The sequence below is a fragment of the Neovison vison genome, chromosome 3 (genome assembly GCF_020171115.1).
Source record: "Neovison vison isolate M4711 chromosome 3, ASM_NN_V1, whole genome shotgun sequence".
Classification (NCBI taxonomy): Eukaryota; Metazoa; Chordata; class Mammalia; order Carnivora; family Mustelidae; genus Neogale; species Neogale vison.
Window position 1 is genome coordinate 89,718,706 of NC_058093.1, and position 16,613 is coordinate 89,735,318.

The following is a 16,613-nucleotide window of genomic DNA, read 5'->3' on the forward strand; positions in this document are numbered from 1 at the left end:
TAGGAATTTTTCCTTAATGTTACTTCCATGAAGTTTTACCTACTTTCCTATAATTTTCTTTTTTTTTAAAAAAGCAACATCTATGTTCTACAGTGGTCATGTTTTTACCTACATATTAAGGAAGGTAGGGAGAAATAATTAAAATCTAAAAGTTAACAAAAGGTTAACCAGAATATGAAACATTCTAATAAAACTGGTTGGAGAGAGGAAATGAAGTATGAAGCCAAAAAAAGAAAAAAAGAAAAAGTTGAGGATTGAGGTAAGGACCCAAATCTGGAAACAGAATCGAGGTATCAGTCAAGTAAATTTGGTTCCAATATAAAGCCCAGAAAGAAACCACTGAATCAAAAGTCTCTCAGTCAAACTCCCACCAGCTGAGTATAACATAAAGGGTATTTATTGAAGCTGAGCAGTTAAAGAGTGAGTAACCTGTCCTTTGTGTTGAGGTCAATAAGACAATAAGGAATAGAAAAGTATAGAAAACTGGAGATACATGTCTGGTCTCTGACCAGATTCACACAAACTAACTACTGCCATGTGCAAACAGATCACAGGTTACCTAAAGTTCCAGTTTTTCAGAAGCAGCTCCATATCTGTATGTGTTTATATCGTTCAATGTAAGCTACTTCTTTTTAAAACATTGTGTGGCCAACCATGTACAGACAAACCAAACCTGTGTGGGGTCCTGTCAGGGCTTACTGGCTTCCAGCTGCCTATGACAGGGCTGAATGCAGTAACTGGATTCAATACCAGAGATGGAGAGATACACTGGAAAAAAGAGTAATCTTAGAAAGGTAGTCCAAGGTGGTAAGGCTATTGAGAGACCATAGATCATCCGGGCCACTGGGTCTTTCCCTTTTTCAGAAGAGACTGTCTCTGGTTCTGTGGACAGATTCAGTCTGAGAAGTTACAGCGTTTCCTTCTTTGGCTGAGTTTTGTTTCTTAGCCTGAATTCTGTCAGGGTCACAAAACGAGCCAAAAGATTTTCAATTTTAGTTATGAACACATGTGTAATAATAATTAAGATTTTTTTTATTTAAAGACCTTTGACATGTATTCTTTTTGTATAATTGGATATTTAAAAGAAGGATGTTAACAGAAAAAAGGTAAAGTATGGAATTATAAAGTGATAGGAGTCAAAGAGCTTAATTTTCTTTTCAGAAATTATCTTTTCTAGAGCCTAATTCTACCCACTTCAGTTATAATTCAGGCTTCTTATTACATTAAGGAAAAAAATTTTTTTGGATAGATGTGTGACTGAGCTTCTAAAAGAGTGAAATTATCACATTGCCAAAAACTTCCTCGGAAGTGGTTACACAAATTAGAATATCTCAAACATATTTCAGTGCTGTGAATCATACGAAAGTATATCTGAGTTCTCTAGTAAAATTTAGAGTTGTGACCTAATAGGTGAAGGAATATGTTAATAGTAAAACACGGGATTCATATAAATACAAAGTATTGGAATAAAAATAAAATGGTACTAGATTTATCTTGAACTTTTAAAAACTCAGTGTATACTTCAGACTGAAATACATTTAACATATAAAATTGTTTATGGTTCGATCTTTCTTCCTATTCTAATTCAGATTTCTAACTGTTCCAACTTTCATATCTTTATCACTAGTGACAAACTTTTTCTTTTCTTTTTTTTTTGGTAGGAGGCTGAGTGAACAATTTTAGCCTTTTAAATATTTCTAGATTTCACCAAATGAAGTGTTTTAAAAGCCAAGTAATTTATTATGGCCTGAGGTGGATTTAAAAATAACGAGAAGTATATTTGGATCTGTGCTTGCTTTTCACCTTACTGGAGAGTGTATCTTCAACCTTTCTCCTAATTTTATGCCACACCCAATGAAAACTTGGTTTCTGATGAGTTAATTAGGCACCAGCCTGTCACGTTTCTAAAGAAATTTCTCATCTATAGAGATATAATAAAGAAAGAAACCAGATTAATTCAAACATTGTATTGATTTTTAGAGATGCTTTTCTCTTGTAGAACAGTTCTGCCTGAATCACTTTCTCTGTCTAAATTCACTTCTCTTTTTGTTGCATTCTAAGCACATACTCCAATTTAAGTAATTATGCATGAAGCCAAAGACATGATTCAAAGATGCATTTGTCTCCTTTTTTTTTTTTCTAATAAAGGATCCAAAGTACATTTGGTGGTATATTTGTATCCTTTGCGAAAATTAATAAGGAGAAAAGTTTAACATTTTGGAGGTGATATTCTGGTCTTGGGAATGGTTTTGTATCAACGAATTGTTTTTCTGAATGTTCCATAGAAAAAAATCAATTTCTTCCTGGTGAGGGTAATGAAAAGATATCTATTATTAATGATTTTCTATAACACTGATATTTTAATCTCCATAATTTAGCTTTATTTGAAGAAAGAAAAATGGATTTTTGTATATGGGTGTACTTATATATAGGGATGTGCTTGTAAAAATTTTACGATGAGAATGTTCAAAATCACCACATTATATTTTAGAAAACTTCATCTCTTCCTACATAGTATTTCATATCAGTAATAATATTACTATATCTAAATTGCATGAGCAATAAAAATGCATTCTGTAGAGTCCAAGGCTTCTCAGTATAGGATATTTCCACAGAAATCTTCAGAGCCATGCAAAGAAGTGAACAAATTCAACTAATAGATACCAGATCGACTGAACTGTATCAAAACATTATTTTGAAATTTGATCTTCCTAAGGTGATTCATTATGTTAACATTAAAAGTGGCTGTGAACAAGAGAAGCCCCTTTTTAAAATTCACAATCCTGTTTAGAGTACATTTGCAGTGCAAAATAACCAAACATTTCAATGTACAAGGAAACAACAGTTTCTGTGATATTGTCCACTTTTACTCTATTAAAAGAATATGGAAACACTTCATGTTAGTGAAGAAAGATTCTGTCTTCTGTGTCTCAAGAAAACATGATTATGTAATCTACATGATTGTTTACCCAGCATCCCAATGTCCTTTTCAATTTGTGTGAAGAGTTTACTAAAATTGATTAGGGAATGAAACTCTCTGCCATCTGAAGAGCTCACCACCCAAACATACAAATATGCACACACACACACATATACTGTTCTTTCCTGATTTCTCTCTTCTATCCTGAACCTGTTCCTACATAATTCTGAGTGTATAATGTGTTAATTAGTGTATTTGATACGGAACCGAGAGAAGAATAAGATTCTCTTTTATATCACCTTGAATATATCACCTCGAATGTATCTTTTATATCACTCCTTGAATAATACTTATTCAGAATTCTTAAAATTCCATTTGATATTTTTACTTTACTTGTCATCTGGAATATAATTTTCCTAATATGTGAAATTACAATTTTCTCCACCCACTCACAATCTATTCTAATGTATTTATTTTAGATTCTAGGAATTCTAATGTATTTATTCTAATGTATTTTAGATACTGATTTATATTTAAAAATTTATGTGGCTTTTATTTTTCCTTTTATATTACTGCTGGTAAAAATAAAGTCTTAGGAGAAAGTGCTAAAAAATCCTGGAATTAATTTACAAATTAGAGCTTTCTCAAAATGGACTGAAGTGAAATGGCAAACTTTATTATCTGTAATAACTCAACACAGGAAAATTAGTAATCCTTAAAACTTCTGTTTAAATCACATATATATTCCAAATATTCAGAAACTAACCCAGGTCAATTAATTGATTTGAGAAAATTAAATGCAATAAATTTAATTTAAAGTAGTAAGAATTTTTAAAAAATTTAAAAAATAAAGTATTCAGAATTAATCTTTAGTTCAAATGTTCAGGATGCCAGTTTCCATTCTTTCAGAAAAGAAATATTTTACCTTGTGATGATATTTTGTTAGTTATTACAACAATGATTTCAGGTGGACACAAGATTAGCTTATGTAGCTACCAGGAAGGAAGGAAGGAAAGAAAGAGGTTGGTGAAGCTGATTTAAAAGGCAAATCATTTTGGAGCACTTTATTTTTTTTTACATTCACTTTATTGTATCAGTGAATCTTGCCCTATCCCCATTTTAAAAGTTCCTATGGAAAAATATTGCCAATCCTTTTTCTAGATTAAAATCAGCTTATCATGCTAGAGAAGGGAATTTCAGTATGCATAATCCAAAAGCAAAGGTATGGAGAAGAGGTACAATTCAGGCAATGTTAGAGGAAGTATATCTTTCGGCAACACAAAGCTTAAAGCTCGTGGAGAGAAAGAAACTTGACCAGTGTGTTTTCAAGTTACTTGAAACATCAATAAGCCAAGAGCTAGAAAACAAACAGCTATAATTACCCAGGAGGACCTGGGTTTCTGTGCTCAGACCACTTTTGATTATTGAAGTTCCTGCAACTTAAAAGTAGATTTTGCCATATATATATATATAATTTTTTTTTTGTCTTGAGTTGTGCTAAGGTGATCACAGAGTCTCAAATCTATCTCAAGTATAAGCATTTTCTCTCAAAATGATTAGCTTCAGTAACTGAGTTAGTTTAGTGAAAGCCGATGACTCTTAACACTGGTTGATTTCAGGACCTAATGCTTTTTAGAAGCAAAGCAACAATTCTTATGAAGAATAAGTCTTCTACAAGTGTATCATCCCTTTTGCAAGGCTATTACATTTATATCGACAAATGACACCTATGTGAAAATTAGTTGAATGTACTTGAACACTTCTAAATATATGTATGTGTCTATTTGTATGTGCATATTAATGTATACACACAGAGAGACATATGTACCCATATATAGGTACATATAAATGTGTATATTAATTTTCCAGAGTTTTAGACTTATACATTCTGTTTAATTAGAAATATGTTGTTGCACAGATATCTCACTTCTTTTTTTTTTTTTAAGATTTTATTTGATTTTTATTTGACAGAGAGATCACAAGTAGGCAGAGAAGCAGGCACAGAGAGAGGGGGAAGCAGACTCCCCGCTGAGCAGAAAGCCCGATGTGGGGCTCCATCCCAAGACCCTGGGATCATGACCTGAGCCGAAAGCAGAGGCCTTAACCCACTGAGCCACCCAGGTGCCCCCACAGATATCTGACTTCTTAACTCTGATTTGTTAGAAGTGATTGCTAGACTAATCCTGCTCAAGAGACTTGGAGTTCAGATTTCAATTGTTTGTTTGAATATGCTGACTTCTAAAGACAGCTGACAAGCTGACTGCCTGCCTGTGGGAAGAGGATAACTAATGTGGCTCTATATCATAGCCCAGCATGTGAAAAGATAATCTAAAGTAGTTTATTGTTTATTGGAAGTTAATCTTTTTGTAGTGGATATACATCTTTGATTAATGTTAATTTATATTAATTAGAGTTCTCTGGCCCCAGACAGAATCGTTTTTAAGAATAACTGGAAAACAGACTTTGCAATATAAAAAGAATATCCTGTAAGCATAGTAATAGCTTAAAAATGATCAAACACTGAAGGATTTAACTTAAAAAAAGATACTCTTTATTAAAACATCATCGCAGATTCTATATCTTTCTTCTTGGCAAACAGTGGTTTAAAACTAGCTTGTATTATATCCATATTTTTTGATCCAGTCTTTTCTGTGGTAAGAATCCTGGTGCATTATGGGCCTTTAATTGCTGCTGAATTATATTCTATTTCTAGGTGATTTTGGTTTCAAACAGATGTAAGTCAAAACCGCAAATCCACAACTTACACCCCAGTGGAGTAGTTATTCTGTTTGCTTAATATCTGTAGAACAAGGAGCAAGTGCTTTGATGTAGAGATTGACTACTTGGTTTGAAACAACTCCTATGATGCCTGTACCTAAAATATACCAACCTCTTACATAGAATGACTGTGCAATACCACAAAAAGCCAGAGAACTCAGCTTACCCAACTCTACCCCCAGTAATATCTCTGAAAGAAGAAACTTGTTAATAGTTCCACTAATTTGGGAATAGTTAATTTGCATGGATATTCATGGACACTGGGACTCATTTAGCTGGATCTCTCCCTCATAGTTCCCTTCCTAATATGATGGAAAACAGAGAATAGTATGTAAGAAATAATAATGGATATGAGGCCAAAATGAACTTTCTAAACTGTGCCAAAAGAAACACTATAAAGTTTTCCCTATATTGAATTCTTTAATTCATTTCAATAAATTTTATTGACTGATGAGAGTATTCTAAACACTTACCTAAGCACTGGGGATGTAGAAAATACTATTTTCAGCCTCCATGTCATAATGGAGGTATGTAGAAATTGCTAAGGAAGACTAAAATGAAGAGCATTTAATTCTGCTTAAGGGGATACAAGAAAATTCCTCCAGAAAGCTGATGGTTGACACATGTCTCACTCTAAGGGTTTGGTAGGCAAACGTGGGAAAGGAGACCACTTCAAAAGGAGGGAACTATGTGTACAGAGACACAGGTGTTTAAGAAAACATGGTACACTCAAGAGAGCTCTTAAGTTCTTTGGTAAGGTTGATGCATAGGGTTCTAAGCAGAGATGGATGAAGTAGAACCTGAAAAAATACCTGATATTAGACCTGGAGTGTTTGCATTAGAATAGGGATACATTGCCGGGCGCGGTGGCGCGCGCCTGTAGTCCCAGCTACTCGGGAGGCTGAGGCAGGAGGATCGCTTGAGCCCAGGAGTTCTGGGCTGTAGTGCGCTATGCCGATCGGGTGTCCGCACTAAGTTCGGCATCAATATGGTGACCTCCCGGGAGCGGGGGACCACCAGGTTGCCTAAGGAGGGGTGAACCGGCCCAGGTCGGAAACGGAGCAGGTCAAAACTCCCGTGCTGATCAGTAGAATAGGGATACATTATAACCTACCTGAAATGCAAGAGAAAGAGAGGGGAAGATGACTCTAAAATGTATTCTCAATATTATAAGGGTGGTATATATTTTACTATTAAGCATAAGAAGATTAGAATTGTTGCATATATGGGGCAGGTTCTGTGATTTATTCTTAAAAGGTTAAAATGTACATTATTATAAACATAAAACTTTGAGCTAAACAGACATTTATATCGACAAATGACACCTATGTGAAAATTAGACATTGACCAGCTCCCAAGTAAGGCATGAGATAATGTTATTCTTTAATGTATCACTTTCCTGTAAGTAGAAGTCAAAACAGATGACAAGGAAAGGCATTTTAAGTGAGCTCCTTTTCTAATGAAAGTTAGGAACTTGGAATGTATATTTAAGATTTTAAGCAACCAGAATCCTATCTTTAGCAATCACTAAAGTAGCATCTTAGTTGATGCCCAAGTTTTGCCTTCTTGTATCTTAACTTTGGGAAATGGATGACAGTTCTAATGTTATTCAAAAGTATGAATTATAATAAACTGTCCCTCAGCTCTCTACTCAACCTCAAATGTGAGGGCAAATCCCCTATAATTCATTATTTAGTTTTTGACACAAGCAGCTTGATACTTTACAAAGTAAGGAATTAAAGCAGGTAGCTGAGATTGACTGGCATCCCCAGGAGTCACACAGAAAAGCAGTGTGAGAGCAAGGTTTAAAAACTGTGACCTTGAGTTTTTGTTCTCCAGTTTTGACTACTGAGCCTTAACATATCAACTCAGAGAAATGCATAAAATTGTTATGCTTCAGCATCCTTTCTGACCCGTTTTTAAAGGAGCAAGATGGCCTGTAGAAAATCAACTGAAAAACATTTTTGAGCTAACTATATGTTTCCTGTCAGTTTTATTAATTGATTGAGCAGGGGAAAAAAAAAATGTGCTGAGTGAACCACAAGCTGAAAAACTATATAACAAGCTTGCAGAATTGAATGTCTCAATCTGACTATTAGCTTTATCCCCCTGAGAAAAATTAGTGCTTTCATTTGATAAGGGATGTAGAAAGGATTTGGGGAAGTTCATTTTAACTCTTTAAAGTAGATTTGCACTAGTTACAATAGGAAGTGACAAAAGAGAAGAGAAAAGAAAGGGAAAAAGCCTAGGAATCAACTTCCATAATAGGATCTGGAAGGAAAAATGAGAGACTTCTTAAAGTCATTCAATAGACAAAGTTTAAATTTTGAAAGAAAAAACCCAATACTCTTCCAACAAATAACCAATAAATAATTAGAAGATCTGAGATTTATTAAGCTTGATCTGGAATTCTAGGAAGTTTTACAGAATTCTATAGAGGATGATGTCAGGAGATTTTCACACCTTCAGCCAATGTTTTCAATTCTGAATTTCTATTCTGTTCAAAACTGCAGAAAAATGCTACTTCTGTTGCTTTTTCTCTGCTCCACTGTTATCATTTATACAGTAAATCCTATTCTGTTGGATTCCATGTGTTATAATTCTGTCATAACTGAATATTTAATATATTAAATGATATTCAAAAAAACAAAATAGCTACAAGACTGGTGACCTCAAGGCTCCTGGGTGGCTCAGTCAGTTAAGCGTCTGCCTTCTGCTCAGGTCATGATCCCAGGGTCATGGGCTTCAGCCCTACATCAGGCTCTCCCTGCTCAGTAAGGAGCCTGCTTCTCTCTGTCCCTCTGTCTGCTGCTCCCCTTGCTTGCGGTCTTCTCTCTCTCTCTCTCTCTCTGTCTGTCTCTGTCAAATAAATAAAACCTTTAAGAAAAAAAAAAAAGACTGGTGACTTTGGAGCTTTCCATAATTAGTCCCTTCATAGTCAAATCAAACATTGATTTGTTTTTCATTTATGTGGAGACAGAAAAATATGCACATGTATTTTAAGTTTCTCCTAAGCTTTCTACATGGACTTGTATATTTGTGTTCAGACATAAGAAACACATTAAAGATTAATTTCTGAAGAAATACACACCATCTAGATTTGTTTCTGTTAGCTGAGAATTTGCATTCCAGCTCCCCATTAGGTTTGTGATTTAGTAAAAGCATGAAATTGACAATTGACCTCTGTATGCCAAGTAGGATTGTAGAACCAGTCCAGACAACCCATTGTGCTTGTGGAAGCCATAGGATGCCAACCAAAGTGAGATCAGTGTGCCTGCAGAGCATCTTCTGAATTAGGTCAGTGTGACCGTGAGCCAAGTCTTGAACATCAGATAAAAAGGAGAATGGGAAGGGCAAGCCCAAAGAGCACTTTTCAGTTCCATTAGCTGAAATGTGTGGCATGTTCTCATTCAATCTACAGGTACGAAACTCAGAGTGCCAAGAAAAAAATCTGTGTAGTTCAATAAATGGCTCAAAGAACTATCCAATATTTTCAGAGTAGAAACACTAAGAATCTGAATTGTCTAACTTTTAGTTAGGTCAATTAAATTTTAAGAGTTTTCAAAGAATTTTGGAAAAAATGTTAAAAGATATAGTATAAATTGCTTTTTAGTTCATATGGAATATCTAAATACTTATTATATTAAAATTATATATAATTTATTATAATGTAGAAAAATATTTTTGCATAAGTATTCTGTTAGATTTTCCTAGCCTACATCTATTGGATATCTAGCTGAATTGCTTATTTCAGGAAGTTAAAACATACATATTTTTATGTCTTTCACCTGTGTTTTTGTTCATTTGCTCTTGTTTTCAAAACCAGGATAAGGTGATGATTCCAGTCAAGTTAGTACTGTGAGTACTCCATCCTACGCACAAATGACTTCCGGTTCCTGTTCAGTCAGTTCGGTTTTCACTCTACCCATTTAAACTATTATGCAAAGAAAATGTGCAGAACTGAAGGAAATATGCTTAGAGGGTCAAAGCCTAATAATTTTGCCCAAGACAATGTTATTGACCTGCTGAGGTGAATTTTTCAATGCTAATGTGCCTTGGTTTAATTCATCTTTTTTCTTCCTATGTATACATCTTATACCCCTAATAGATTAAATGAAACTTGCATTTAACTTCTACCCTAGTCACTTTGCTGCAGCGAGTCAGTCAACAGGGCAGGGAGGGCAAAGGCACAGGAAACAGTGATTAAGTGAAAAAATGTACGGGACTCCTGTAGAGTAACTCATGGGGTAAATTATACTACACAGTATGCTAGAATTATTGGCCTCAAACAAACAATGTGCTCTTTGTCAGGAAGATTCATTTCTGCATTTTACCTAAAGTGATTTGCTCCTTTCAGTTTTGTTTAGTAGAGATACCTGTAAGATGCAGAGAGAAGCAAAGGTCTGCTTTATGATTATAACTACAAATAGAGAAGCAGCGATAACTTTCTCTCAGTGTGAAGCAGACCTGGAAGATAAAAGGGCCAGAAGGGATTTTCAGAGGTCATCCAGTCCATCCATCTGCCTTTAGGCTGGACTGAACTCAAACTTGCCTAGACAGATTGCCACCTACGCAATTCAGAAGGCCTCCAGGGAGAGAAATTCTAACAGCCATTTTTAGTAACACAGTCAATGCTTAGCAATTGGTACTCTGAACAAATGTTTGCGTAATGTATTATAAAATTCTCCATGCTCTCCCAATTTTTACTCTTTTCGGTCCAACATATTCCTATAGGTTAATCGTGTTTTTCTTGCACCTCTCCAGACAGTTTTAAATTTTCAAAATTTTTAAAGTTATACACTGCCCCCCCAACCAATCAGATACAATTTAAGTGAATAGTGTTCTCTATAACTGACTGTCAGCACTTCTGACTCCTGTGATTATTCTTTATGTGTTTTCTTATACCTTAACATTGTCTTATTCACTCATGTTGCTTCTGTTAGGAATTGTCTTAGGCTATGAAAAACAGATCTTAAAAAAGAAAAAAAAAAAAAAAAGAAATAAAGAAAGAAAAAATGTCCAGAGATAGATGTTCCATGTGAGGGAAGATGATTTCATGACCTGATCTTTGTTCCAGGTTCCTATGCTTCTCTTCAGCCATTTTTCTCAACTTTTTTCCACCTTCAAGTAGGCTAAGGCCATGGATGGCCACTGCAACTCCAAATATCACATCCCCCTTCCATGAGGAAGGAAGAAGAATAAAATATCCCAACCAAGCAAGTCAAACTCTGTCTTAAAGGACTTGACCAAATTTCTATCTCTGTGCCATTGGCCAGAATTTTAACACACAATCACCCTTCTTTGGATTAAAGGCTGGGAGATGTAGTTTTTCAAGTGTACAAAGACCGCTTCAATAAAACCAGACTTGGAAGAAAGGGATAATGGATATTAGGTAGCAACTAGAAGTTTTTGCTAAGCAATCAGATAGTTGACTGCTCGCCACATAGGGATTCAGTGGTACTATGTTGGGTGAAACCTATGGGAAAATTCTGAAGGACAGAGAACTGGTCAGTAATAGCTCTGTAGTTTTGAAAACCAGTGAAATGAGATGTTCAGGCAATATCACTAAAACTCCCTCCAGGTATAAAATTATTTAAATGGATAAAAATATTCAATATCCCTGGGAAATGGTAAGAAAAGGGTCAGCTGTACTGTAGCAAAGAGTTCCCAAATATCCAGACTCAGTGGCCATGGAGGAGAGTTCCTGGGAAGTCAGTAAGAGCTGGCCACTACCTGAGAAAAACCCCAGATAAATTTGATTTACAACAGAATGATACTCTCTCTTCCTTCCTCATTCCCCCTCATTCTCGCTCCTTTTCTTCTTCTTCCCTTCTCTTCCATTTCCTTCTCTCTCCCTCTATTGCTATCATTGCTCTCTGCCCCCTTTCGGGCTTTACTTTACATTTTTATTCCTTCAAATTGGGCTTAAACTTAAGACTTTAAAAAACTATCAGAATTTCAAAATCTTTGCTGTTATTTCACATCTGTGGTCAGCCAACCTTATTTCATAATTTATTTTTACTATGTGGTCTGTTGTCATATATAAATGTTGTTTTGTTGAATATTTTGAGAATGCCAAATCTTGTTAAGCTCCTTTGTTTATCTTATTCCCTCTCTGATGGTAAAGTTCCTGTCTTTTGTGTTTTGTTTTGCTTTCCTAAGACTATAAGTTGTTTCCAACCAAAAGAATACATCACAAATATTTTATTGCTGCTGATGTTTATTTTATTTTGAAGGATCCTTTTTTTAAATTTTTATTTATTTTTTCTTTTCTTTCTTTCTTTCTCTCTCTTTTTTTTAAAGATTTTATTTATTTATTTGACAGACAGAGATCACAAGTTGGCAGAGAGGCAGGCAGAGAGAGAGGAAGGGAAGCAGGCTCCCTGCCGAGCAGAGAGCCGATGCAGGGCTCTATCCTAGGATCCTGGGATCATGACCTGAGCTGAAGACAGAGGCTTAAACCCACTGAGACACCCAGGCTCTTGGAATTTTTTGAATTCCAAATTCCATCAGGTGATTACCTCTGCCATTTTTTATACTCCCAAATTAATTTTTATGAATGAGATCCCAGTTAAAAAAGTAGTTTTTACCACATGGTCCTAGAAAGTAAGTAGGCATTATATAGGCACTGGAGTGTATCGTAATAAAATCTCACAGTAAAAACAACATAGTTATAGTTACATATATGTATGTGTGTATATATATATACACACACACACAGAGAAAGAGAGAGAGAGGGAGAGGGGAAGAGAAATGGAGTATGAATATAGTGTAGTATCACATGATTCCCACTAGAGTTCTAAAATTAAAATTCTGAATGTCTAAGAGAAGAGCAAGATGAAGAATTCTATGTGCTGAGAGGAATCAAAGTCAGAAAAGAAAATGTTGGTGATTATACTAAATTCCCTATGCAAATAGCATATTAACCTTTTCGTCTTCATTTTAATAATAGGTAAATCCACATTGGTGTGGTGGTAAGCTTCCCTTTTGAATGGCAAGGGAGGAGCTGGAGAACTTCCTGGGATGAAACTAAAGGCCTCTTCCACCTAGCCACTCTGTATTAAGAAGAGCTTTATGGGTTACCCAGCCAGGACAGTGGGGCTGTTCTGGTGTTAAAAAACAGTTCATGTCTTTTAAAAACCTGGAGTTGAAACAAATGTTACAGAATTGCAGTCAGCAATATCTGCCAAACTGGAATTACTGTATTTCTAGTTTATACATTGCACTGGATTTCAGAGCCCCCAAAATCAGAAGGAAAAAATGACTTCAGGCACACATGTAAAAACATAGATTGGATTTTTAAATTGCTGCTATATTATTATACTCCTTGCTCAAATAGAAATGATTACTATGGAAGAAAGAAATAGCTTTCTTAAAAAAAAAAAAAACAACTTAGATACAGAGACATCCTTTATTATTGTCAAAGACTGTTTTTGTTTGTTTCTGGGCTAAAGTATCTGTGTTGAAATCTAAGGTTTTTTTTTTTTTCTGTTTGATTGTCGGATTTTTCTCCTAAAGTTGATTTAGTTCACCAATATATATTTTCCTTTTTCTTCAATAGCTTTTTCTATTTTCAAGTGACATTTTTTTGTTGTTGTTGTTTTGGATGTGTAATAGTTTCTGTGAGAAATATTTCCCAAAGCAAATATAAATATTTCCAATATACTAAATTACAATGATTTTTTGCTATTCAGATACACCTGGAATATATAATAATTCTTTTGAAGAGGCAATTAGCACTTAGTTCAGTGACTTAGGTAGTGTAACTTTTTTGACATTTTGTTTTATTGTATGCAACCAAGGTACTGCATATTTACAAAGGACCAATACTAACCTAAATAAGAAATGCCCAAAGGTTTTTATGTAAGTTGACGAATGTAGAGGATTAAAGGATCATCCGATCATCTTTAGGAGGTCATAGAAGAGTTGATCACTTACTATCTTGTCAGTACAGCTTGCTATCTACCTCTATTCCAATCTAAATAAAAACTGGAATATTGTGTCAGATAGGTTTCCTAACTCTTTAGAAACAAATGGCAATATATAGTTGCATCACAGAAGCACATTGTTGTCAATGTTTAGGATCATATTTTATGCTGTAATAGTGATTAAAACTTAATATTTTGAATTGCAGTTGCTTGCTTACTTTTTAATTGGACAAGTGATTTTATACTTTGCTTTGTAAGACTGGTCACCAATAAACAAGGCGGGAACACAAACTTGATATGTTAAGTCTCATTTTACTTGAGAAATATAAGGGGAGGATGAGTATTTTCCCTTGCTCTTACCATATACTGGGAAGAGAATATATTTGAACTAAAATTAGGTATGAAACTATAATTGAGCTAATGTGTGTAAAGATCAAATAAATGCACAGCTTTGGGTAGTTATAGTTAAATTATAATTATTTTAACAGTACCTCTATGGAAGTCTAATTTAGTAATATAGATCAGATGGGTGCCGTTAAAGCAATCAGGATGGGTAGAATAGACAAGGAACTACAAATGAACTATAGATGGATTGATGGGTGGATGGAAGGATGATCTAGCAAATGAGACAAGACATCACATGTCAGAGAGAAGGCTTTGTGGGAAAAAACTGATTTATACAAATGTATTAAAACATTTGAAATTGGATGAACTGGTGTTGGAGACTATGAAATCTCAGTAAGTTTAATATCCAACAGGCAGGAAAATGGTATAAAATGAACATAATATATTTATATGGTGTGCATGTCCTAGATGAATCTGGACTAGGGGGGTAAAGAAAAATAATAGTTCAATAGAGAATAATCTCCAAAGTTAACTCAATGTCAACTATTTTGTTTGATGACAAAGAATTCTTCACTCTAGTATCTTTATATCACTTTTGTGGTCAGATCATTAAAGCTGCATCTTAAATTATAATGAACTTAATTAGGTGTAGAAAAGGGAAGATCATGTCTTCCAAAGGGCGGGCATAGAAGAAAGAAATTATATGAAAATATTTTGTTTTATTCAAAAGCATGCCCAAAGTGTCTCATGGGTCTGTTATCATTTAAGGTAATTTTCTTTTCAGACTTCAGTGCTTCAGAAACACATTTCCTTCAAAGTTATATATTTATGTTAGTTTCATGTTTTTCATAGAGTCAGTCTTCAAAAATATGATTGTTTTACTTAATCTTTTATTTACCTATTAAATAAATATTTGCTGAAAATCCAAGATAAGCCAGTCACTATGCTGGGCTCTGGGAATATGCAGATGGTTTTTATCCTTAAAGGGTTTCCATAATTGTTTATGGATGCAACACATTAGTATATAATTATGAACTATATAGTTAGAGCACTGATAGAAAAACACAATTGGCCCTGAAGCTTGAGTTCCCCCAAAGGAATATTGCCATGATCAATTCTAAGTATATCCATCACTTACAGGGAACATGGTCAAAATATATTGAATTTTACTTTGATTCACATTTCTTTTTAATCTTCAGGTAAGAAATAATCAGAAAGTCCATTGAAATGTTTCCCAAGTGGTACTTTGTAGGTCTTTTTCATTTACAATTGACCATATTACTTTTGACTATCTTTAACAAAAATGAGGACTTAATGGGCTCAGGTAACTTCTTACTTCTTCAAGTCCAGGGAAAATGCAGTTGTTTTTGCCAATACTTCAAATCAATATCTTGAGCCTGAATTTTTGCAGCTCCCTCATTGTGCCTTTCATTCCACTCATTAGGAATTAAGTGAAAGTGCCAGGAATCACTGCTTTCTTCCCTTCACCTCTATCTGTCTTAAATCCACCAATACTTATACTAGTGTCTATATTATTATGTCTTTCCCCATACTTAAATGTCCATCACCACAGAACTATAATCATTGTAGAGCTTCTTATTTTGTCTTCTTTTCTCATTCTTTCAGTGTGCCCTCTATAACTGAGTCCACTATTTACAGAATTCCCTTACCTGTTCAACCTCATCTCTCAAAAATTCATCAGCTCCCTGGCCCTCCCTGATTCCCTTGCAGACCTCTCAAATGAAAACTGTTTTCCCCTAAAAATTCTACCATTGAGTTTAAATAGCAAATTTGGGGGTAATTTTCCTACCTCCTCCTTATTGCTGTAAGGAGAGCATTGTCTCTATCTCCAAAAATGTTCAGCCTTATATAGCTCATGCCGATAGATGATTTTATCCACTACTCTTCATTGCTGTTATCATGTTATGATGTGATTCCCAGGTAATTTTGTCTTCCTTTTCAATCATTGTAGCTCTGTCTACCCAATACTACTTCTATTTTAATTCTTGGACAATTCAGTGGACTTTTCAGTAGTATTTATAATAGCTGGGCCTCCCAATTTCTTTATCCAATGTCAGCTACTCACACCAGTTGCCATTCTCTGGAGTCTAGAATTTGCTATTGGTAATCCTTGCAAGCCCTCCATCATCTCAACTTTCAGGTTTCTGACCACAACCACCAATCTTTCTAGCTCACTACCTTTACTATTTCTTATGATTTCTAGTACTTCCATCCTAATAATCTACCAGAACATTAGGTCCATTTGTATTCCAAGATTTTCACAGGTTTAGAAACACTTGATATGTTCCCCTTTTTACTATTCTTCAGTTCTGTGGTCTATTATTTAATCACTTCACTGCATACCACACCAGCTCCTTAGCCATTCTCTTGCTACCTCATACTCAACTGGCAAAAACACATCCCTAATTAAATTCAACTCTCCACCTGCTCTGTCCCTCAACCTGTAAAATGAGCCTGGCTAAAAAAAGCAAACCTCCATGCTTTCAGTCCATGACCTTAAACCTCAGTTTTGTCCTTAATGTTATCAGCCAATCATATTATATATTCTTAGCTATCTTCCTGTCCCTGAAGTCTGTTTTGCTTTTTATCTCTTCTTAGACCAACCCTTTCTTACCCATCTT

At 34.8% G+C, this 16,613-nt stretch overlaps 1 protein-coding gene across 1 annotated transcript in view; it reads left to right on the plus strand.

The window, feature by feature from the left end:
- LRP1B (LDL receptor related protein 1B) overlaps positions 1-16,613 on the plus strand; it is a 1,985,448-nt gene that overhangs the window by 720,296 nt on the left and 1,248,539 nt on the right. The gene's annotated exons all lie outside the window — the stretch shown is intronic.